Source organism: Tinamus guttatus, unplaced genomic scaffold, assembly GCF_059628265.1.
Source record: "Tinamus guttatus ecotype Peru unplaced genomic scaffold, ASM5962826v1 Tinamus_guttatus_pri_ptg000714l, whole genome shotgun sequence".
In the NCBI taxonomy this organism is placed as follows: domain Eukaryota; kingdom Metazoa; phylum Chordata; class Aves; order Tinamiformes; family Tinamidae; genus Tinamus; species Tinamus guttatus.
This window is the reverse complement of record NW_028289248.1, coordinates 342,705-368,494: the sequence shown is the minus strand read 5'-3', so window position 1 is coordinate 368,494 and position 25,790 is coordinate 342,705. Positions and strand designations below refer to the sequence as shown.

The following is a 25,790-nucleotide window of genomic DNA, read 5'->3' as shown; positions in this document are numbered from 1 at the left end:
TTGCTTAATTCACAGCATCATCTGGAGCTGAGTAGCAGCTCTTGCACGGCTCATGTGAGGTGGGGGCCTGTCCTTCTTCAGGAGGATATTACACTTGCTGTTATTTTTGTCAATGTGTACTGCAACTGTCCACTCTGGCTTATTGCTGCTTTTTCTTGCATATTAAAATAATTAGATAAATAAACTTAAAAGATGGAGAGGACATGAACTGTTCTATTCATAAAGGTATTTATAGACCATGATGCCTCAAAAAAGAAATGAGGATTGGAATGTATTGTTTGAAGAGACTGATGGGTCTTAGTTAAGCAGAATACCACTCTTAGACAAGCACTCTAGTAACTATTGAAAATAACAATATTCTACACAGCTCAAGGCTAGAGCAGACACACAGTTAAAGTGCTTCTATTATCAGCAGAGAATTATGCTTTAAGAAATAATTAAAAAAATAAAGAGCTGGACATAGTACAGACTATGTCTAAAGTCAGCAGAATTCTCTCTTAAATCCATTTTCATGAATAGATTATGCAAGCCCACAACAACTCCCCATCCTATCCTACTTGGCAGACTTTCAGTTTACAAAAAGACCCTCAAAATATAAATAGATCAGGAGTGAAATATTTCCCTTTTTTAATTAAGAAAAAAAATCAACGATGTTAAAGATTGCATTCTGAAAATAAGGAACACCTGCAAAATAATGCATTTAACTCCATTATCCACAAAAGATGACCATTCTTGTGAGTTATACTGTGGGCCTGAAAGTTGCAATGCTCATCAAAACCTATTGCATTTGTACCTTTTCTGGCAATGTGATTTTTCTCACCTTTATATAAAATGATAGTATCCTATTTTACAAAAATGTGGTTTCTACTACTTGAGAAAATCTGCAGGAATTCAGTTTAAAGGTATGTTAATTTTACTAATAGATATAGAAATCTGAACTTTGGATCTTACGTGACCGATATCTTAAGTGTCTTCTCTATGGAACTCATCTTCAGAAATCAGCTGCACATCGGATGATACCCACCTAGAGTGGGTTTTTCTGTAACTATTGCTCCACATTAAACCATCCAACTTAATAAAATTTGTAAATCAGGGCACAACAAATATATGAATAGCTTTGCCTCTTTTTCAGCCTGAAAATACCTTTTCAAGGCTGTCTTTAGCAACAAGTTAGAGACAATACTGAAATCATATATCAAGGTAATCACCACACATCAGTGCCAAAACCGTTCTTAGCTATTAGATGTCAAGGAGAAAAGAGGAAATTCTTGTCCTCCTACTCTGCCATCCTGTCCCTTCGAGTCTTTTTCACTACAAAAATATGTATGTGTACATGTATGTGTGTGTATATGTAATACATATGGTACATATGTAATACACTAAGTCTTCTAGACTCAAAGGCTGTCTGGAATCATGGACCCTGGCACACAGAGGCTCAGCTGGTCCTTCCTAATTCTACCTATACATGCAGTGGAGAATCAGTAGTTTTGTGCTCTTAAATCAAACATTTAGAAATTCCACAGTGAAGATTTAATTCCAGTATTTAATTAAACACTGTATATAGTTTTATGAAGGTAGAACTTTCAATAAAGCAATTGAATTTTTATTAAAATTTGAAAAAATATGTCTATTTCTCATTGTCTTTTAAAATACGGATAATTGTGGTATCTTAAAGAACAGGAAACCTGGGCACTCTGCTGGTGATGCAGACATTCAGTACATTTTCAGTTTTAATTCCAGTATCTAGGCTTAAAAGAAATTAAGTGAAGTATAGACTTCTTAGACTAGTATTGATGGTTTAGCCTTAATGTAGGAAAATGCTGATTTCTTCTTCCAAAAAGATTGTTAGGCATAAAGCTGAAAATAAATGAAAAAAAAGGTTCTGTCACTGAAATGAAAAATAATATGGCCGTTGATACAGCCTACTGGCATGGAATACGTGGGGGCTTTTAGGAGAAGCTGAGTTGGGTCTCAAGTATGAGATCCTTAAAAACCGTAATGCAAAGGTCTGCAAAAGTGAAAACAAAGCAGAACTGACAAACTTAATCAAGCCCTTTGGATCTCAAAGATGTTGTGGCTGAAATGTGGGCAAAACAGTTACTTTGAGAGTGTGGCTAGGCAATGTTATTCTTCTCAGTAGCTGCCTGTAGCATGACAAAACATGAGTCTTGGAAGAATGTGCAGAGTCTTGCAACCACATGATGAATGATGATTAGTGATTAGGACTTTTGCTTGAATTATGGGGTTAGCAGGAAAAGATCCCAGTTGAAAGAAGTGGTTGAATTTACGACCGCACCCAGTTTAAGCAGAAAAAAAAAAATGAATCACAGTCCTATGGGTTCCTTCTGAAGAGGTTGGTTTATAACAGACAACAAGGAGGTAAGTATCACAGCAAGATGTACCTAGCAATGATGATAAAACAAAATCTGTGATTTGTTAATTAAAAACAAATGGATATAAATAAATTTAGTCTCTATTCTGCTAATTACTGAAGCAATTGAAATTGCTGTGAAACTTCAGTGTAGATGCTGGAAAATTAAAATCATACTGAAATACATTTCACAAAGGACTACTTACAATGAAGCAATAAACTAAGGAACTTCCTCATTTTGTCCCCTGTCTGAAAACAGACACATAGAGCAGGTGCTTGAAAGCCCTTAACGTATTATCTCAATGATCACCAGCAGAAAAATGAGCCCCTCCACCACCCTCACTTATTTTAAAGATGCCCCAATTTTTTAAGGCGCCATATGGTTGCAATCAAGCCTTTCAGGATGTGTGAATGCATGAGCTATAGCTTGTGAATTTTGTGTGGGCAGATGTATAGTACACAGAATTATTAATAGAGTGTAGGACCTCAAATGATTCAGTTATATTTGGTTGCTATAAATTATAAGGTGGCACTTAGAAGTAAACCAAACCTGAAAGCTTTGTAGTTTGTGCTCCTAAAGCTATAGAAGATCCATGATAACTCAGATGAGCCAAGGTCTAACTCTAAGTCAAGCACAGAAGTGTTGTATCTCCTTGGCTGCAGGCTCCCATTCTGGAAGTCTGTAAAACAGCCTTTATGCATATGCAACCAGAATAGTCCCATGGCCACAGTGAGTTGCTGCTTGCAAGAAAGGACAACAGAAACTGACAGCCTACCACTGAGCAAATGAAGAAACTGTGACAAATTTAGAATATTTTTTAAAGAGAAACACTTGGGTGAAAACAATATTTTTATTTTCATAGAATGCTTAAGGTTGGAAGGGACCTCTAGAGGTCATCTAGTCCAACCCCCCTGCACACGCAGGGTCACCTTGAGCACATGGCACAGGACTGCATCCAAGTGGGTTTTGAAGATCTCCAGAGAAGGAGACTTCACAACCTCTCTGGGCAGCCTGTTCCAGTGCTCTGTCACCCTCACTGTTAAGTTCCTGTGGAACTTTTGATGTTTCAGTTTGTGGCCATTACCTCTAGTTCAGCCATCAGTGAAAAGAGGCCAGCACCATCCTCCTCACTGCCTCCCTTGAGGTACTTATAGACACTGATCAGGTCCCCTCTCAGCGTTCTCTTCTCCAGGCTGAACAGGCCCAGCTCCCTCAGTCTCTCCTCACAGGGCAGATGTTCCAGGCTCCTGGTCATCCTTGTAGCCCTGCGCTGGACTCTCTCCAGCAGCTCCACATCCCTCTTCTACTGTGGAGCCCAAAACTGGACCCAGTACTGCAGATGTTGCCTCACCAGAGCTGAGTAGAGGGGCAGGATCACCTCCCTCAACCTGCTGGAGACGCTCTTCTTAATGGACCCCAGGATCCCATTGGCCTTCCTGGCCACAAGGGCACACTGCTGCCTCATGGTCAACTTGTCATCCACCATGATGCCCAGGTCCCTCTCTGCAGAGCTGCTCTCCAGAAGGTCAGTCCCCAGCCTGTCCTGGTGTCTGGGGTTATTCCTCCCCACGTGCAGGACCCTGCACTTGGCCTTGTTGAATTTCATGAGGTTTTTCACTGCCCAGTTGTCCAGTCTGTCCAGGTCCCTGTGGATGGCAGCGCAGCCCTCTGGGGTATCAGCTTCTCCTCCCAGTTTTGTATCATCAGCAAACTTGCTGAGGGAGCACTCTGTGCCTTCATCCAGGTCATTGATGAATAAATTGAACAGGACTGGACCGAGGACAGAGCTCTGGGGGACCCCGCTAGCGACAGGCCTCCAACTAGACTCTGCACCGCTGATCACCACTCTCTGAGCCCTACAGTCCAGCCAATTCCTAATCCACCTCACTGTGCACTCATCTGTCCCACACTTCCGGAGCTTGCCCAGGAGGATGTTGTGAGGGACGATGTCAAAAGCCTTGGTGAAGTTGAGATAGATGACATCCACTGCTCTCCTCTCATCTATCCAGCTGGTCATTCCATCACAGAAGGCTACCAGGTCAGTCAGGCAAGACTCCCCCTTGGCGAATCCATGCTGACTACTCTTGAGTACCTTCTGGTCCTCCATGTGCCTGGAGACAACGGTCAGTATGAGCTGTTTCATCACTCTTCCGGGGACAGAGGTGACACTCACTGGCCCGTAGTTGCCTGGGTCCTCCTTCTTGCCTTTTTTGAAGACTGGCGTGACATTGGCTTTTTTCCAGTCCTCTGTCACCTCCCCCATTCTCCAGGATTTATTTTAGAATAAAAAATAATAATAAAGGTAGTGTATCTGGTCATATGAGAAGAAAATTGCCACCTTGACATACGCTTTTGGCTTGCAGAAGTGACTGTTATTGGAAATTAATACTTCAGATGTACTGAATGCTATTTTCTTCCAATGTGATATAGCAATTTCTTTGAAGTAACATTTCTTGTGATATGAGTGTGAGTACCACCTGTTACATGTGACTAGCAGAAATGCAACCTTCCTATGGCAGGGACACCCACCAGCTTCTCAAACTCATAAAAATGAAATGGTCTCCTACAGTGTCACAGGAACGTCAGCAGCTGAGGCAGAAGATGGGAAGCGGTCAGAAACACCATGTTAAGCCTTTCATCTGCAGGTACCTAGTTCAAATTCAGCTGAAGATAGTATCGGCTACAAATAATTAGGATGACTGCTGGACTAGATGAAATGTTATGGACTCCTACATCAGAAACTCATCCACACAACATTTTTTTTTTTCTCAGATTCTTTTCTTAGAGGTTTAAGGGGCCAAACCTGCAGCTATGACATGTCAGGGTTGAGGCTTATGGGGAAACACGCTTCACTCATACTGAGCTGCTTATGTGGATAAAACAAAAGGTTGATTTCCAAGGGTCTTAAGGGCACCTTTCATAAGCACCATATTGATCAAAATGCTATCATGCTGTTTGTCTTACACACAGATATATATAACATTTGTTACTTTTTGTTGTTGTTTTGTTTTTACTCAAGATAAGTACTTATTTTCAAGTTTCAATGATTCAGACTTTGGTATTGTAGTTATTTTTTCTTAGGAAAAAAATATATGAACCTTATTACTGACTGGACAGCTAATTGAGTCCAAACAAAAACTATGCACATTAAAACTTTTTTAAAAAATAAGAGTTTTTGTTTTACATAGTTTAACTTCTGTGTTGCAAGATCTGAAGCCATGTTTTGTCTTCAGAAATTGTACTAAACAATAATGAGATTATCTGACAGAAGATAGACTCACTAGTCTGAAAAACAATGAACCTTAAGAGCCTGAATTCTGTGACTCCCTTGAAATTATCTGCCTTCTTCTCATTTATTTGATTTACTTCCTTCTTTGTGTATTTCAGTCATACAGAAACACTGAAGCCTCATCTACATATCCTTGAAAATGTGATGGAGATAGGAACACAAACACTGGCACAGGTTGACCAGAAAGATTGTGGACTCTCCATCTTTGCAGATACTCAAATCCAACTGGACATGGCCTGAGAAGCTGCTCTAGATGACTCTGGTCTGTTGAACCAGACCATCTCCAGAGATCCCTGCTGTTGATCTCTGCAGAGATCAACTGTCTGTGATTCTGCAACATCCCACATTTAACATCACCTGCATAGTGACCTGCATGGTGAAACGGGTTGGGATATGTGACTGCCTGTCCTATATTTTATCTGTTTTCCCTTACATCCCCATCTAATTGAAAGATGCAGTATCTTTCCTTAGATCATTGTAGAAATCAATTTGCTGTTGTTCAACTGATCTTATATCAAAGAAAGCGATCTGCAGACATTTCTGTCAAGATAACCTCCTCCTACCCAAGCCATTTACTGCACGGCAATATGAAATTAGCTTCAGGAAAAACAGAAGTAATATTTGGAAAAAAAAAAAAAAGGAAAACAGGAGTAAAGAAAACTATCATCTAAAAAAGTAGCAATTGACCGTAAGTAATTTTATTTTTCACCGTATTTGGAATCAAAAGAGTTTGAATAAAAGACTTTTTATTCCTTATGATGAAGCTATACTCACTTTTTAGCATTGCTTTCGTCTTTCAGATATTAACTGCAATAGACATTTACAGAGCAGTTACTTTTTCTCCTTTTTTTTTCTCTCCATTGTTTTTTTTTTTTTTTTTGCTAAAAGATCGCTTCTTGTTTATGCCTGTCTACCTACACTTCTACCTACCTTTTCCTTGACAGCCTGAAAAAGTTACCATGCAGGTTAGGGAAGAATGCTGCTGTAGCCATGGGGAAAGTAATTATGTTTTACAGGCTATTTTTTTTTCTATGCAAAATACATTTTTCCTTTGAACCTGGTTATATGTAGCTCACTTGAGAAGTGTTTGTGGTGGATGCTTCAATGAGATTTGCAGAAGCGCTAAGATACAGCCAAGTGCATGTGCAAAGGTAAAAATGAAGGTAGTGGGTGCTGGGATGTCTAGATGATCTCAGAGGACACAGCTCCAGTAAAAAATCAGTGTACATTTAATAACTTATATAGAGACAATCAGCTGTGGTCTCTAACCTGGGCAACTGTATCATGACTGAACAAAGGAACCTGGTTTAGGAACAGTGCTTATCCACAATTCACATGCCATAATTAGGACAGATGGATATTTATATCCACTCTTATATTATATTTATATCCACTATTTATATCTACTTTTTAGTGTTTTTAGTTTGTTTTGTTTTGTTTTGTTTGATGTAAGATACATTTTTCCATATAGCTTAAAATCACACTTCTAGAATAAATACATAGTGAACTTTGAAGTAAATTCTAATGGTATCAGAAGTGAGATATTCACCTGAACACTGCTCAGTACTCACAAAGTACTTAGCTCTATGATGAGTTTTGCTTCTTCTCATTCCTCCTAGTTCACTGATACCCTTTTGTCCTCTAAAAAACTGTAAGAGTTTTTTTTTTTTTTTTCTCCTTTGCTAGCTTTGTATATACTATTTCTCAAAATGCAAGAAGATAGATTTCACACCCAGGAAATTAGCACACCAGAAGAAATTAGAGGGTAACAGAATGATTACAGAAACAAAGCATTTGCTTGAAAAATACTTTCTCCTTTATACATGTGTCTCCAAATTAAAAGTTGTGCCATCTGGGAGAGACAGGCTGGATTTTTGGAAAAACAGAGATGTCTCTGCAATACCTGTGTATGAAGATGAATACACTACCTCTCATCCTATGAGATCATCTGGAGCATGACTGCAGACATTCAGTCTCCTTACAGACATACAAAAATATATATCAAGTAGAGTGAGGGCTGAACCCCTGGGTCCTTAGCATTAGGTTAAACATTCATTATTTCCGTCATTTTTCCTGATGCAATATTTAGCTGTGTTATACCAATAGGCTAATCTGACCTGACAGCTCTGTACAGGATGCTGTGCTTGTCCAGCTCGGAATATGCTTGTGCTCATTCCCATTCAAGGTAGGGGAAACTACTTAAAATCCTCTCTCTGTTGGGTGTATAGGCAGAGATTGGAAACATCATCCCTTACCCCTTGGGAGCATCCTAATCTGTACCAGGCTGTTGAGTATTCAGAGGTAGGATTCCTCTCATTCCTCATGTTAAAAGAGAACTAATCCACTTTGTATAAAACATTCAAATAGTCACTGATACAGAGAGCATAAGCAGTCTGACTGGAGAGACACAGGGAGAATAATGCTCCAGCCTCATGGCCAGACCAGGAGGTGGGTTGCCTGTATCAGGCAACTAAAATGACCACTAAAAATGACATGGTATTATTTAAATCCAGTATTTCCCACCTCATCTGAATATACAGAATGCATGTAGAAAAAGCAGGATAACAGATTAAGGATAGTCAGGAAGCAAAATACACAAGCGTGTGAATTATTATCCGTATTAATTCTTAGTTAGCAGATGAACTAACATCAAATGATTGCTCTTGCTTGGATGTATCTCTCTTAAGGATTATGTAAGATTTCTTTATGGAAAGAAACCTGAGGCAAAAGCAGTATCCTACAACCCTCTTTAATTAATCACGTGGTGTATAAGCAAATGCTTTCCACTAATTGTTTAGTCCCAGAACTAAATCAAAACACTGTGCCTTTTTTTTTTTTTTAACTATTCCTAATATTGAATAGAAGAAGTGACTAACGCCAGCAGCTCTTAATTAGCCTGGTGACAAAAACCTTGGATGCTCCCAAGGGGCAAGCTTGAAATTTGTCTACTGAAAAGAGGTTCTTGGTTAACTTGGCTGGCAATTCTTGTGGCTGCAAAACTTCCTAGTGTACTCAGTACCACATAAAACCGGCACAGACATATACACACAAACACCTTTAGCTAGAGGAGAGGATAGTGGTTGGGACATAACAGCAAATCAATATTCTACTCACAGATAAAAAGCTAACAAATACTCAAAAAATCACTACAGACCAAAAGTGCTGCACTTAATGTTGACCTTAAATTGCGTCTAGGGTTAAACACCAGATTTTAGGTAAATAGACCAGAATGCTCTTAGATTTATCACCTCTTAGAATTGAATTTCTCAAGATCTCACCAAAAGATTGAGTAATATGAAAGCAATTATCAGAAATACTATGCTTCAAGTCATATCATCTCATGTGATTGTATGGCATCCTATTCAATGGGGCTCTGCATCTGACTAGAATCTCCAAACACTACTGCAATAGCCATCTTTTACAATGATAGATATTAAGAACTAAATCCTATATCCTGCAATTCCTTTAGTGTATGTTACTAAAGTTGTACAGAATAACTAAGTACCTTAAACACAAATGTCTGAGGAATAAATAACAGACAACATTTTAATAGCATTTTATGGAAAAATAAGAGCTCCTCTTAACAGAATCAGTAGTGAGCAATGCTTCCCTTTACCTGGATATAGGAGAAAAACAAAAAAGTCTCACGGTATTATGCATGAGCCAAATAATATGCAATATTGAAACTATGAGAAATGATATTGAACATAGTCATTTGCTTCTGATAACTCCAGAATGGAGAAAATAAAAAAAAAAAAAAAAACCACAGCACTCTGAAATACCCTTCAGAGCGAAGTTCTGAAGATATAGATTTAATTGCTAAAATTTCAGATCAGCTAAAAACACTGATTCAATGGCTTTAGGAGTTCTTGGAGTTTAAAATTCAGTTTTATTTACATAAAGAGTTTGCAAAATTGGGATCCTGAGCTTCCCAGGCAGATATTGCCTTTTTTTTATAAAAAAAACAAAGTTAAAGAAAGATTTTTTTTTTTTTTGTAAAGAGCACAATAGGATGTGAAAAAAACAATCTGTGTTCTTTGCGCCTTATACATCAGCGCCAGTAACAAAAATACAAGGCAAAAGCAACCCACAGTCAGGCTGCCATTGTCTGCATGCTCCTGCTTCACCTGGGCAGCCTTTTTACTTTGAGACATAACAGCCAAGGACCTGAGGTTATAATCAGAAGACAATGGAGTTGCACAAACATCCTGAGTTTCTTTAATGACTGCTGAATTGTGGCTCAGAAAACAAACAGAATTGGAACTATCCCAGCCGTCTGAATTGTTTTACATGGTAAACAAGTGCTGGGAACCAGAACTCTTTTACCTTAGCCAGAAAGCACAGCTACAGCTTTTTATTTTGAGCTTCTAGGCAGTTCAGGTATCATGGTGTTCCGTCAGCTCTTTAAAATCAGTCAGGATGAAAGGAACTATAAAACAGTTTAAGGTATTATTTTGTGATTCACATCTTTTAGATAGCTGGTACAGTAAATTGAAATGCAATTTAATATAGTCAAACGTAAAATAATAAGTCTGAACGCAATGAACCAGAAGAAGAGCATGTTATTTTCCCTTCTGAGGTAGTTATGTAGCCTCCTGGCTGGAAAGAGCTTTCCAGGCTATGGTACAAACGTACTTGAAGCTATTAAAGTAGTTTTTTTAAACACATAAAAGCAGAAAAGCAGGTAGTCAGCATCACCATGAAAGATCTTCCAAATCAAACACTGTTATTCCATATTACTTTTTAATTTCATCAAAAAGGAGTATTCAGTTTGGTCACCTTCATAGGAAAATTGTTGCTATTTTCCAAGAGAAAAAATAAATGTTAAGCTTAAGGATATTTTCATTTTTTAAGAGAAATTATTGAAAAGATGTTTAAAGATTATGGAAAAAAAAAACAGGAAGCAGTTATCATAGAAAGTTTAGATGATTTACAATAAGTAGGCATCTTGATGCTCTTATTAATATCCAGATAAATCAAATATATTAATACTGGCATTTAAATAGTTACATTAGAACAGATTTGATCTACATGAGACCAGCAGAATACTTAGGTGAAACACCCTATACACTTCCCCTGATCTTCCTTGGGCCCTGATTTCTTGACACTGCCAGATGTAAGATATAAATTTCTAGTCTGAGATACACAGAGAAGAGAGAACTTCACACTTTGGGTTTGAATCATTTGGACAATTCTTATGCTCCTTTGAGTCAAGCCCAACTGAATCAAAAATGCATCAGGCTGACAGATCTGGTACATCTCAGCAAAACTACGTTGTGACAAGAAATGGAGAAAATTCATGTAATTACCCCCAGCACTGAAATGAATGGAAAAGTGTATTAAAAAATTGAAAAGTAACCAGGAATGTGGCATGGAAAGGAAATAATTATTATTATGCTGGCTTTTTTCTTCTGCTTTTTTCTTCTAAGAATTTTCTCCTATCATGATCAAGAGCATAGAGGCCATAGAGGCCTTTCATGTTAAAAGTGAGTCTAGGATCCAAATGGTATATCCATAATGAGTTCGTGAGAGGACATAAAAAAAACCTCTATCTAAATATACTGAATCACTTTCCTTCACTGTTCTATAGTGAGCCCCCATTTAACATGCTGTGTTAGCTGCTCTTAAAAGTTGCATATGCACTCTGGACTTTCCATACATACAGTCTTACAGAGCTTGCTGTAACAGCTAGGCATTACCAGTGAATAGGAATCACCATAGGCTCCGTATGTCATAGGTCCCCAAGAAAGAATCTGTGACAGATAGCAAGCAAGAAACAAAAGGAGATTGGGCAGTCAGAGTCATTTCTATGTTTTAAAGAGCATATTTATTGCTTGTGGATGTAAGTCAGTCTGTCCAAGCAAGTATAACTGTGGCTCCTACTGTGACCAGACTCAGGTTTTGATCTGGATGGTGGCTTGGGCGAAGTGACTAGGTGGTTGGAACAAATCTCAAATTATATTTTGGCTAGCTGCTGTCTCAAATAGCTGCCACATGCTCTTTAGAGTATCTTCCAGGGAAAAGGAACAACCGAAAATCACTCCTTAGTCATCTGTCAAGTTTGATAACATTGAGTTACTCCACACTGCTGGAAACAAGCTCGAGTCAACCTAGCAGAAGTGCCATTTTGCTGATGAATGCAGTCCCGAGGCCAAAAAAATGCTAGATGATGCCATTCAGATTATTAGCCTAGCTACCAATAGCACAGCATTTTTGCATCACATACATAAACATTGAGATTTTTATTAGTGAAAAAGAAAAAAAGAAAAGAAAAAAAAATATAAAATACCTGGGAAAATACCTCTCCTTAATCTCTTGTTTAGCAGAAAACAAATGCTAAGAGAAATATAAGACAGAAGGGATGTTTTTTGAAAACCAAACAAGCAAACTACAAATATGTTATGTAACAAGTAGGATTTGCTGGATTTCTTTTTTGGTTACTCAAGGATATGACCAAGAAAGTAATATTAGAGTTGGGATTTTTTGTACCATTTGGAAAAAATTGCGTTCTCCACAGTTCATCATTTCATAGGAAGTTTTCTTAGAGAGTCCTACACCACAGAGTCCAGAAATCTAAATAAACAAAACTTTAACACAATTTTACAAAGGCTTAAAGTTTGATCTGCTTCATATAAGTACTAAACTTGTTCTTACACAGTCTATACCAAAAATGCTGAGATGTCAGAAAAAGTGTTATGCCAGTTAATAGCAATCAGCTTTTTAAAGCTGTAGAAAAATTTACCCTGCAGTCCTGTGAATGATTTGTTTGGATTTACAGGATTATTAAACTAAACATGGGTTCAGCTCTTGTTTTGCAAATAAACGTAAATTGTCCTATTTACAGTTTCAATACCTTGAAAGTAATAACATGCAGAAATGAGAATGTACTTATATGAATGGTTTATAGCGACTAATCTTCCAAAGAGTAATTTTGACAATTTGGGATTCTCATTAAGTACACATTATGTTGTACTATTGAAACATAAATTCAGAAAAACAAAAGATGCTTTAGACTAAATTCCTCAGACAGAAATATAAATGCCATCACATTAAACACCATTGTGCTGTGAACAACGCCGATTTGTTGAATGCATTATTTAATTGGGTCTTAAACAAAAATCAAGCTCAAGCTTTTTTAAATCGAATAAATGGAGGGCTTCAGCGCGTCCTACTGCTGAGGGAAGTATCATCTGAAATTAGTCCTGAATTACAAATAATAAATATCCACAAAATAAATCCATCATTTGGAACTCATTTATTGCACAAAGGATAAAAAATGAATATATTCATATATTCTATCTATATATGTATATACTCAGTTTCCTGAGTACAGGAATCTGTAGGCAGCAGAATTTGGTACAATTCAGGAAAAGAAATATATAATAGATAAAATCAGCCAGTTCCTATTTCAGATTATGCCTGGCCTTGAACCTCCCACTTAACTGTTCTCAGTCTCATTTCACTATTAGAAAAACAAAGATATTATTGGCTAAACTACATCAAATGGCTTTGAATTGTTTCATGCGTTGTTGTGCAGAGACCTTTTAGTGGAATGCTTAAAGGAGACTTGTAGGGGAGTTTAAGTCAGTGGGTTCAGTAAATTTAGTTTGGATATTAGGAGGCGTTCAGCCACCAGAATTGCAGTTTCTAGAATAGCCTCTTAACCATAGAATCATAGAATTGATAAAATTGGAATGGGTCTTTAGAGAACATCTAGTATGACCCCCCTGCACACGCAGGGTCACCTAGAGCGCATGGCACAGGACTGCGTCCAACCGCATTTTGAAAATCTCCAGAGAAGGAGATTCTATAACCTTTCTTGGCAACCCGTTCCAGTGCTCTGTCATCTGTCATCCTCACTGCTAAAAAATTTTTCTTTAAGTTCCTGTGGAACTTTTGGTGTTTCAGTTTGTGGCCATTCTCTCTAATTCTGTTGGTCGCCACCGCTGAAAGGAGGCCGGCCCCATCCTCCCTCCCTTGAGGTGTTTGTATACACTCATTAGATCCCCTCTCAGCCTTCTCTTCTTCAGGCTGAACAGCCCCAGCTCTCTCAGCCTTTCCTCATAGGGCAGATGGTCCATGCTTCTTATCATCCACCACGCAAACACATTTTACAATGAGACTTGATTAGTTTTTGAGAGTGATTGCTTGATGTTGTTGCCTTCCGTAACAGAGGCTAGACTTGCTCACCTGGAAGATCCAAGCTTCCACTGAAGTACAAGGGATTCAAATGGCAAAATGGAACCAGAGAAATACCAGAGACTAGATGAAGTTTTCACCCTTCTCTCATTTATATTCCATTAATGAAATTAATTCAAATTTTGGCAAGATTTGGCAAACTACTGTGAGAATAATGGAAATGAAGGGCAAAAGTTTTAATTAATCAAGGTTTTCCATCAGAGAGGAAGCACAAACAATACATTAAAATAGTTCTTGAACATGATTTTTTTTCTCCATTTTGCCTTTCAAGTGCTGCGTTCAGTTTTCTTCCTGAGTTATTCTACTAGAAATAAAAGTGTCAGGAATGAAGTACATTTTAAGCAATGTGGAAAAATAAAAATGAATCAGAGAAACACAAGCAGTGCATCTGGGTGCAACTCCCTGAAGCTCAGATAAATCTGCACAGCTTGATGTTGATCAGTCAGGGTCAGACGCAGGGGGTCTAGACTTATAATCACACCTTGTGATGGATATTATTTGCTCTGTATTTCTTCTGAAGAGTATGTGACACCCAAGACAATTAAACCAAAGTCTGTCTTCCCTGCCCTCCAAAACCTCTGTGTAGTACACGGTGAGCTTCGCCTTTTCCTGGAGTACACAGCACAGAGTGAGATGTCTGACAAGGGACGTGACTGGGCCCCTTAATGCTTCTCTCCGGTGCCTGCTATGGGCCAGCACCACATAGGCCCTCCCCACGACCAGGTGTTTCTGAAATACTCACCTTCTGCCAAATATGGTTGAAACTGCCCAATTATTGGAGGGCATTGACAGATAAAATGATCGTGTGAGACGTATTCCCTAGGAAACCAGGCTAAAATAAGATTACTGATTAATTTCACATTCCCTATCTCATATTTATCCTATAATTTCCCTAGTAGGCCAATTTTCCTTCCACTCTCTATCACCACCATATTTAAAGAACCCTTTGTGCATTTCAGCATTATATGTAATTTGGCTTTCAGTATTTCATTTTGCTCCTGCAGTTACTGGTTCAACTTAATTCTGCATATTTTTGTGGATCTGCCAATCCCCTTCTTTACCATGCCATGTGTATATATATTTTTAACACTCCTCACTTACTGCTTGGGCTGCTCTTTATATCACCTTACTTAATCATGTTGGCCTTTTCTGACCTTTTTGCTGTTTAAATTTAAACAGAAATGGATTTCAATTGCAGTCTGTTCAAGTATTTCTTAAATATTTACCACTTCTCCTCAGTACACTTGCCATGTGTTATAGAATTTCTATCAAAATCCCCCAAGGCATTTCACGTTCTTTCAAGTCAGCTTTTCTAGAACAAAAAAATAATAAAATAAACCCTTTAAACCCCTAGGTATTTCTCTTTACATGTTTACCCACTTGAAAATTTAAAATTCACTAATGCTGTATTCCTGAATTCTAATATTCTTTGATTTGAATTTGTTTTTATTAAGAAATTGATTTTCAGTGACAATCCAATCCATGCAGGTCAACAAACGAATGAGTCAAAGCATCCTTATTATTTCCAGTATGGCTTATGCTGCATATTTTCTATAAAATAGCTTATGTGAAAATATTCCTAAATATCCAACAGAAACTATGGAGTTTTATATGAGTGTAACTCTGCTATTCAGTGATTTTATAGTGGGAAGAAGCTGATAGGGTAACAGAAGTTCCTAGGGTCAATGGAAAAGTGTGAAACACACTTAAGAAAGCTGGAAAATTCAGTCACAGTATCTTTGTAAAACTTAATCGTGTTATACAACAATGAATTATCTTCTGCTTGGTTTTCAGAGTCTCTCTAATTCTACGTCTGTTGGAATACTTTGAGTTCACACATCAGACAGCTGGTTATAATAGCCTGTAGATACTTTTTATATGAAATGTGATTTTCCTTCTGCGTGCTCTTCTCTCCAAGGCTTTAATATGAATATTCTGAAGAGTTGCACTTCCTAAAGAGTAAGAGGAATTAGTGACATTGCACAGGACCTTTAGTAAGACATTCAAGGCAAGCTCTGGACTCTTGTATGCAAGAGAAGAAATCCTATGGGCAAAAAATATGTCCAAAAAATGTGGTCACCTGATCAGGCAGTAATTCAACAGTGTGCAAACACACACTGAAGAACTTAAAATTTCCTCTACTTTCGTTCTAGCAGAAATTAGTTCTTCTTTATGCATATGTCTGATACTTGTTCTTTGTGCACACAATTGGCAAGTATTGTATCAAGGATCAAGAAATTAAATCCAGGTCCTGGATTGCTAGCACGGCATGTCAGACTTGCTCCACTTTTCTTAAAAAAGACTGGCACAGCATGCTGATAAGATCTGGCCATAATTTGCAGGCAATAAAGAGTTAAAATCTCCATGCAAAAACTGTGTCAAAAGACCCTAGATATTTTATGATGGCCTGATTTGGATGCATCCTTGAGAAATGCCGGTAGCTTCAGTATGGCTGTGTGAATGTGAAAGTAGAAAGAACATTATTTAAAATTAATTTTGCAGTGCTAAGTAATTGTTCAAATTTTCCTTTTTAAAGCTCCTCCTTCCAGAACTTTAAGTGCAATAACTTACACACATAAAAAAAAATCAATATAGAATGTCTAATTAATCTGGCTCTGTGAAACTTCAGTTTCAGCACGTATCTGGCCAAAAGAAATCTAATGAATCTGTAACTATAAAACAACATAACTAATTCAGCAAAAGGTCCAAATATAATTCACTGGTTTCTAGAAGTGGTTGTAAAATGTCACTGGCTTGTAGTAAATATCCACACAGTAAAATTGCAAACAATCTGAATGTACAAGTTTGGGGAAGAAACAGACACAGTATGACCACGAAAGATAAAATCATGAGTAATTAATGTAAATCACAGTAGCCCACAAACAAAAAGAGGTTAATTAGGAGGACATTTGGATTTTAAAAATCAGGCATTGGTATAATGTACATCAAGATAAAGATTCCCAATAATTTTTTCGATATGCAAAATTCAGTTACTCTGTATTTAATATCATCCAATGTTATATATGAACTGAGGTAAGAAAAATCACTTTATTAGACTAGAAGAATCTTATAAGAAAGTTCAAATTATTAAAAAAGAAAAGAAATTAGAACTAAATTAGCTGTCTGTATTCAGGGAAAATAATTATTTCAGAAACAGAATCTCATCTTCAGTAAAGAAAAAAAAAGGCTTATGTGTTGCCAAAAATGAGCAAACATATCCATAAAGTCGTAACACATATAAGAGTATATAGTATTACATACCATATTCTTAAATTATATAATTCCAAGAAAGTTTCTGAAATTTCTGCTTATAGCTTTACTCTGTTCGTGAAAACTCTTGACATTCTTCCTTAGAGATAACTGCTGTAGTCATGTTAATGTATTCAAAGAGCTTTCAGCACCTTCTAGGTTGCATACTTAGATCTGCATCCACTCAAAAGTCGAGCACTTCTCTGCTGAAATGAGATTCACACAACTTAAGCATGTGTCCTTAGAGTCAACAATTTGCTTTACCTTTCAGCTTCTCAGCTCCAACACTTAAGAAGCGAAGCTGGATACTGGATAGTCAGCAAACAAAAGTGGATACTGATAGACAGCACAGGCTGCTGCACAGGGGTACTCTGCCCCTTTCTCTGATCCCTTCTTCTCTCAACAGCCCTTGAGCTTTCTTTCGCATTTACTTAAACACGTCCTAGAAAAGCACAGCACAGTACTGCACAGCTTGCAGGACCATAAGCCACTTTAATCTATTCTCTCCTATTTGGTCTGATGGAGCATTGTTCAGGCCTGAACTTGTTCCTAAGCTCTCAGGTAGGACAGCTTTCACGTTGCTCAGAACTTTCAAGCCAGTAGATGTTTGCCTCAGAAGTCTGTAGGTTCCAAATAGGCACAGGATTCTCCTAGAAATAATTCTCTGACATCCAGCCATGCACTTCTTGCAGCTTTCTCAAAAGTCTTCGAGGGAGGCAAAGCCTTCAGAGAATTCCACCTTTAGCATTGGATAAGCTCCAGATAGAGTTAGCTGAATTCATCAGCAGTATAGGAAGGCATTCCAAAAAGTGGGTTGCAGAAGTTTAAAATAAAAGCTAGATGTACACTCTGAGCTTAGAAATATGTGTAAGAACTGGTAGAACAGGAGAGTGAAGCAGTAGGCAAGAAATATGGGTAGATAGTCCCACAGCTCTCGAGAGTAGAGGGAGCTATAGATGCATTTCATCTTGAATCAATATTAAAAAAAAATGAACGAAATGGAAACAATCTATATTGCTTCTCAGAATTATTTTATATGTATTGCTTGTTCATTCCAGAAAGCTCTGGGACTTACAAGATGGGTAAGACGCTGAGCAAACACTGATTTTTTTCTTTTTCTTATTTTTGTGTATGCGTTTTTCTGCCAGAATGTGTATCATGCTCTGAAGGATCATTTATTCACGGTCCCCTTCCTACTTTGTCTCTCACCATTTTTCACACATGAGAATCAAAGCAATCTTTGTAACATTTCTTGAGACTGTTCTATGAGACCTTTTGGCTTTATTCTTAAGACATTCAGTGCTTCTTCCAGATGCAATGTTTCTGTTCTGGAGAAAAAGTTCTGTAAATTTAATAGTTGTTATTTCTTAGGAAATGGCAGAGGCCATGAGATTATTCACTAGCTCAGAGTATATTTAACCTCTGCCCTGATGGAGCACTCACTGAGTTTCTCAGGATAAAACTTTTCTGTGATAGAGTATTAGTATTTGCCCCACAACAAGAGGAGCTACTTAAAGAGGTCTCTTCATCATTATTTTTAATGCTCTGATTATTAAGGGACTTTTCTATGGCCCAGGAATCTCAAGAGCAGGTAAAGTCTTGTGACTTTACACAGAAGTGAGAGTGCAGTAATGCCTACTGTAAATTCTCATGGTAAGCAGCAATGAACCTGAGAGCTGGCCAAGCAGGAGTAAGGAAAATGACTGCATACCTTTAAGGATTAAAAAATGTCTAGCTTAGGAATCCAATTCTTCTACTTCTAAACACTTATTTCTAGTGATCTGAAAGCTTTCCACCTGATGGCAATTAATGAGTTATAGAATCATAGAATCATAGAATCATAGAATCATAGAATGCTTAGGGTTGGAAGGGACCTCTAGAGATCATCTAGTCCAACCCCCCTGCATACGCAGGGACACCTAAAGCACGTGGCACAGGACTGCATCCAAGCGGGTTTTGAAGATCTCCAGAGAAGGAGACTCCACAACCTCTCTGGGCAGCCTGTTCCAGTGCTCTGTCACCCTCACTGTTAAGAAATTTTTCCTTAAGTTCCTATGGAATTTTTGATGTTTCAGTTTCCGGCCATTTCCTCTAGTCCTATCAGTGGCCACCACTGAAAAGAGACCATCCCCGTCCTCTGCACTCCCTCCCTTGAGGTATTTATATACACTGATTAGATCCCCTCTCAGCGTTCTCTTCTCCAGGCTGAACAGGCCCAGCTCCCTCAGCCTCTCCTCATAGGGCAGATGTTCCAGGCCCCTGATCATCCTTGTAGCCCTGCGCTGGACTCTCTCCAGCAGCTCCACATCCCTCTTGTACTGTGGAGCCCAGAACTGGACACAGTACTCCAGATGCGGCCTCACCAGGGCTGAGTAGAGGGGCAGGATCACCTCCCTCGACCTGCTAGAGATGCTCTTCTTAATGCAGCCCAGGATCCCATTGGCCTTCTTGGCTACGAGGGCACACTGCTGCCTCATGGTCAACTTGTCGTCCACCATGACACCCAGGTCTTTCTCCGCAGAGCTGCTCTCCACAAGGTCGGTCCCCAGCCTGTACTGGTGTCTGGGGTTATTCCTCCCCAGGTGCAGGACCTTGCACTTGGCCTTGTTGAATTGCATGAGGTTTTTCACCGCCCAGTTGTCCAGTCTGTCCAGGTCCCTCTGGATGGCAGCACAGCCCTCTGGGGTATCGGCTACTCCTCCCAGTTTGGTATCATCAGCAAACTTGCTGAGGGAGCACTCTGTGCCTTCATCCAGGTCATTGATGAATGAATTGAACAGGACTGGACCAAGGACTGACCCCTGGGGGACCCCACTAGCCACAGGCCTCCAACTAGACTCTGCACCGCTGATCACCACTCTCTGGGCCCTGCCATCCAGCCAGTTCCTAATCCATCTCACTGTCCACTCATCTATCCCACACTTCCGGAGCTTGCCCAGGAGGATGTTGTGAGGGACGGTGTCAAAAGCCTTGGTGAAGTCGAGATAGACGACATCCACCGCTCTCCCCTCGTCTATCCAGCCGGTCATTTCATCATAGAAGGCTATCAGGTTAGTCAGGCAAGATTTTCCCTTGGTGAATCCATGCTGACTACTCTTGAGCACCTTCATGTCCTCCATGTGCCTGGAGACAACAGCCAGTATGAGCCGTTCCATCACTTTTCCGGGGACGGAGGTGAGGCTGACTGGCCTGTAGTTGCCTGGGTCCTCCTTCTTGCCTTTTTTGAAGACTGGCGTGACATTGGCCTTCTTCCAGTCTTCCGGCACCTCCCCCGTTCTCCAGGATCTTTCAAAGATGATGGAGAGCGGCTTAGCTATGGCATCTGCCAGCTCCCGCAGCACTCTGGGGTGCATCCCATCAGGGCCCATGGATTTGTGGGTATCGAGGTTCCTTAGGTGCTCTCTGACCCAATCTTCCTCTACCCAGGGCAAGTCTTCCTCTCCACCAGCTTCTTCTCTTGCCTCTAGGGCCTGGGGCTCTAAAGGGCTGCCCTTGGTAAACACCGAAGCAAAGAAGGCATTGAGCAACTCTGCTTTTTCTGTGTTATTTGTAACCAAGGTGCCCATCCCGTCCTCCAGCGGACCCACGTTTTCCCTGATCTTCCTTTTGCTGTTAATGTATTTGAAGAATTTTTTTTTGTTATTTTTAACGTCCCTTGCCAGCTTGCCTTCCAGACGTGCCTTAGCTTTCCTTGTCGCATCTCTGCACTCCCTGACTACGTTCCTGTATTTCTCCCAGGGGGCCTGTCCTTTTTTCCACATTCTGTATACCGCTGCCTTCTGCTTGAGCATTGCCACAAGCTCCCGGCTCATCCATGCAGGTCGCCTGCCCCCTCTGCCTCCCTTCCTACACACAGGGATGCACTGTTGCTGGACGTGGAGAAAGTGCCGCTTGAAAACTAACCAGCTCTCTTGGGCCCCCCTGCCTTCTAGAGCACTAGCCCATGGGATTCTACCGAGGAGGTCTCTGAAGAGGCTAAAGTTGGCCCTCCTGAAGTCCATCGTCGCAAGGCTACTTACAGCCCTTCCTCCTCCTCGTTGAATCCTGAACTCCACCAACTCATGGTCACTGCAGCCGAGGCTACCCCCCACCTTCACATCTCCTACTAGGCCCTCCCTATTTGATAGCACGAGGTCCAGTAGCCCACCTCTCCTGGTCGGCTCCTCCACAACCTGCGTCAAAAAGTTATCGTCGACGCTCTGCAGGAACCTCCAGGACTGCTTATGCCTGGCTGTGTTGTCCTCCCAGTTGATGTCGGGGTAGTTGAAGTCCCCCATGAGAACCAGGGCCTGTGACCGTGAGGCAACATCCAGCTGCCTATAGAAGGCCTCATCAACCTCCTCGTCTTGGTCAGGTGGCCGGTAGCAGACACCCACCACAGTGTCTCCCACATTAGCCTGCCCTCTAATCCTTACCCACAAGCTCTCAACTCGCTCATCCTCGACTCCCAGGTTGAGCTCCATGCATTCCAGTTGCTCTCTCACATAAAGAGCAACTCCACCACCTCGCCTTCCCAGCCTGTCCTTCCTAAAGAGCACATAGCCTTCCATGGCAGCGCTCCAGTCGTGCGAGCTATCCCACCACGTCTCTGTGATTCCGATGAGATCATGACGCTGGGACCGCACACAGATCTCCAGTTCATCCTGCTTATTCCCCATGCTTCGCGCATTGGTATACAGGCATTTCAGGGAAGCAACAGAGGCCACAGGTTTCCCAGGAGGGGTGAAAGAGGACCCTCTGTGATCATTTCCTATCCTCACTTCCCCACTACCATACTCCCGCTGGACGCCATCTGACCTGGGCTGTGCGGTACTGCTTGCCGCGTCAGTGTGCCACTCCCCTTCCCCCTTCTTGCCTAGTTTAAAGCCCTCCTAACCAGGTTGGCCAGCCTTTTTGCAAAGAGACGTGTGCCCCTCTTGCTAAGATGAGTACCATCGTTCCCCACTAGCTGTTGGTCATCAAACAGAGACCCATGGTCGTAGAAGCCGAAACCCTGTTGCCAGGTCCAGCGGCGCAGCCAGTTGTTAAGCTGCCATATTCGCCTTCTCCTCCTTGAGTCCATTCCCCTCGTTGGCAGAATGGAGGAGAACACCACCTGGGCACCTGTACCTTTGATGGCCATCCCTAGGGCTCTGAAGTCTTGCTTGACGTCCCTCATTTTCCCCATGGCATCATTAGCACCCACATGAATCAATAGTAGAGGATAATAGTCCGACTCCTGAACAATTCTTGGGAGCCTTTCTGTGATATCCTTTATTTTGGCCCCAGGTAAGCAGCAGACCTCTCTGGATGAGGGGTCCGGTCTACATATCGGTGCCTCCGTGCCCTGCAGCGTGGAGTCACCCACGACGATCACCCGCCGCTTCTTCCGGGTGCTCCTTTTCACTTTAGGGGGAGCAGCCTTGCTGCATGGATTAGACTGCCCCTGTGTAGAGATCCCCTTAGACGGGCCTTGGTTCAAGGCCTCCTCTATCTGATTCACATGTTCCAGGGCCTCGTACCTGTTGAACGTGGTCACCGGTGGAGGTGAGGTGGGCTGTGGAGGGGAGTGGGCTTTGGAGTGGGCTTTGGAGTTATCCAAAGCCCTAAGCACTTGCTCAGCCCCCACCATTTTGTTTCCAGCGAATCTCCCTCTTTCAAACAACTCCGGAAGCGGCAGTTCAAGACAATCTCAACAATCAAGGTTTAAATTAGACTACTAACAATTTCAGAATTTGCACTGTGTTTTTATGAGCCTTCCCTATATACAAGAAAAGCCAATGACAGCAGAGTGTGAAGACTTCTGCAACCCAGCCAGGACTTGCCTGGTGACCCCACCGCTCTTGGAGAGACTGCCAGGTGGCTGCACACTGTAGTTGGCCAAGAGAGACAGTCCTCCTGTTTTTTTTTTCTTATTCATCTCTAAAACCTCATGACTGAAAACTTATTCAAGAGAAAGTCTCCAGGCAAGTTGGAATAAATTTTGAATCAGCTCCCAAGATAACTGTTTTCCCAAATAGACCCCACAAGCCTTATTACACTATAAGAAAAACTTTCACAGTGGGAGGAATTGTTCTCTTTTAAGGTCTGGTTACAACATACATCACCCAAGGAGTAAACGAAATATATTTTGTGTGAATGGCTTTGCGTATTTCTAATTTTCACTGATGATGATTATTGCTGAAATTCCCCAACTGTGCTACCCCAATGAATTTTCCTTTCAGGGCAAAGCAGGTGGGCGACCATATACAGTGAAAACTCAGTAGTCAGTTAGGAAGTTATTGACCTCCTGCCTCTCATGTGAATTGCTGCATTTGTAGTTATCACCTAGGAAAGGATACAAATTGCAGTCCATCCTATAATATTAAATAACAGAAAATATTCTGCATTTCAATTTCAGAATCTTCAGCTGCAAGCACAGTTTCCTTTTTGTAATGACTTGGGATACAGTTCCTGTTCTTCTAGCTGATAAAAGATTAGAGCCATCTCTTAGGTTTTACTGCCACTCTGCCTGTACAAGCCACACAACTATTTATCTCATCAAACACTAGTTTACTGACAGTCACGTCCGTCTTTCTGGCACAGCACTATGTCAGAGAGAACATTAAGTGAAAGTGAAGCAAAGTTGGTGTTCATGCTAGGCAATGCACAAGAGAAACAACGCTGTGGCAATAAATTCAGTAGATTTAGCAATGGTTCTCACCTCCAGCACCGCCAGGATTTTAATCTGCTTCTTCTAGCAGCTGGTAGGAACACACACAATGTTATACCCCTCGCTTTCCTCATATCCCCTCCAGAGGCATGGAGACCATGTGGGGGGACATGAAGGGGCCTGGGAGGGGAAGCAGATGTGAAGACATGTCTCTCCACCTTGTAGGCTTCTCAAAAGTCAAGCACAACTGAGCAATGAGTTCCTTTGGAATGATGGGTGTCCTTTGGAGACTTTGAAATCCTCTTCCAAAACTCCTGTTGTTCTGCATAGATGGCTTGTAGGGAAGAGAGAAAGTCACACCCGAAAGAAGAGGCAGCTTGAACAGATACTAGTTGTGCAATTGATCTGACTAAGTTTAACTGAAGATTAGGTTGAACCCCACTGCCAAAAGAGGCATTGAATTAAGACACAATTCAGGTGCTTGAATCGAGCACTGGGTCTCCCATTGGCACAGCACAGTCATCCTAAACATCTAAGCCTGTGTGTGGACTAACTTAACACCTAAATGTCTTGTCTTTATGCTGCTTATTCTGACTGAAAGAGGCTTATAGGGAAAATACAACCAGACACACTCAATTTTCTCCTCACACCCCTTGCTCCTAAAAACTCTCCTGGTCATGTCTGTTACTTCCTTTACAGATTTTTGTCTGTGACCAGCATAGCACAAGCCCCATTATAGCAACTATTGTAGTTGTCTATGCTGAATACCTTCATCAGCACTGTAAGCAGGCAGCGGTGCCCTCTTCGAAAGCCCCAGCAGAATTCTCATGGCTCCCAGGGGAAGTCCACAGAGGTAGAAATGTTTTAAAAGAGAAGCAGCTACTGCCTCCACTGTCCGAGTGCACGGACAACACAGACCTTTGGCCCCCTCACCAAAGCTGCTGCCTAAACCTGACCACCATGCTGGGCAGTTCCCAAGCAACCACTCCCCCTATCCTCCACCATCACCCTCCTGGGCCCTCATTTTCAGTTCACCTCTGATGAACAAATCTCTCTCTAAAACATAGATCTTCATAAATATCCAGTCTTATTAGTACTCATGTACTATACATGCTCATGTATATATATTTGTTAAGTGAGTAAGTTATATTTGTAAGTTACGCAAGTGAGCATGGTCTAGATAGTCCTGCAGCCATCATACTTTTGGATGTAATAGGCCACAGCTCCACCTATTCTCTGAAGCAACTGGTCTGAATGCTATCAGATTCAGGATGTCAGCATCAGTGGCAGAAAATAAGTTCAGAATTTGACATTTCTGTAGAAGATGCCTGATTAGAAACACCTTCTCATGTAACAGACCTGTGTGAGTTCTCACCTCATCTCGTCTTGTGGCAGTTTAGGTTTTGAAAGACAAATAGTTTAAAGGCATTCAAGGAGTATCATTACTCCAGAGTAAGGAGGATAATGGAGGATTCTTCTACTCTTCCTGCCATGCTGTCCGCAAGTTACAGAGGTTTTAATTTGTGTTCTTGAGTTATATTGGGGTATTAACTCATGTATTTTAAGTGGCAATCAATTAATGAAATCCTCTCCTGCTAGAGCAAACCTTCTTGAAGCATATTGTTTATGCTTCAAGCATTTAAAATAATATAATAAATACAAGAATACATCTGAAAATTTCTGATTTCATTTAAAAGCCAATGAGAGTTCTAATTAATAGAAGTTTGTGTTGATTTATTTGTAAAGCATTCTTGAAAACAGAGAGTTATTTTATGGTCCAGATCCCAGAATTTTTAAAGAAAATTCTATTGGAATTAAAGTTACCATAACATAGTGTCATTAAATTAATGAGTTGATTTAATCAACAGATTTGCCAACTAAGCAAACATTGCAGCAATCTCACTATCCACTGAAATGCATTTATTTAAATATTTGGTTAGTGTTTAGCTTGGTTCATTATGTGCTTTTAGCAATATTGTATGATGTGCAAAACAGTGCTAGAATATAGCCTTGGGGCACTGTATACAGTATTAAAATTTCAATGCCCTTT

At 40.5% G+C, this 25,790-nt stretch overlaps 1 pseudogene; it reads right to left on the bottom strand.

The window, feature by feature from the left end:
* Window positions 1–3,438: 3,438 nt before the first annotated feature.
* LOC148591738 (uncharacterized) lies at window positions 3,439–6,008 on the bottom strand (annotated as a pseudogene).
* Between the last annotated feature and the right edge of the window lie 19,782 nt (window positions 6,009–25,790).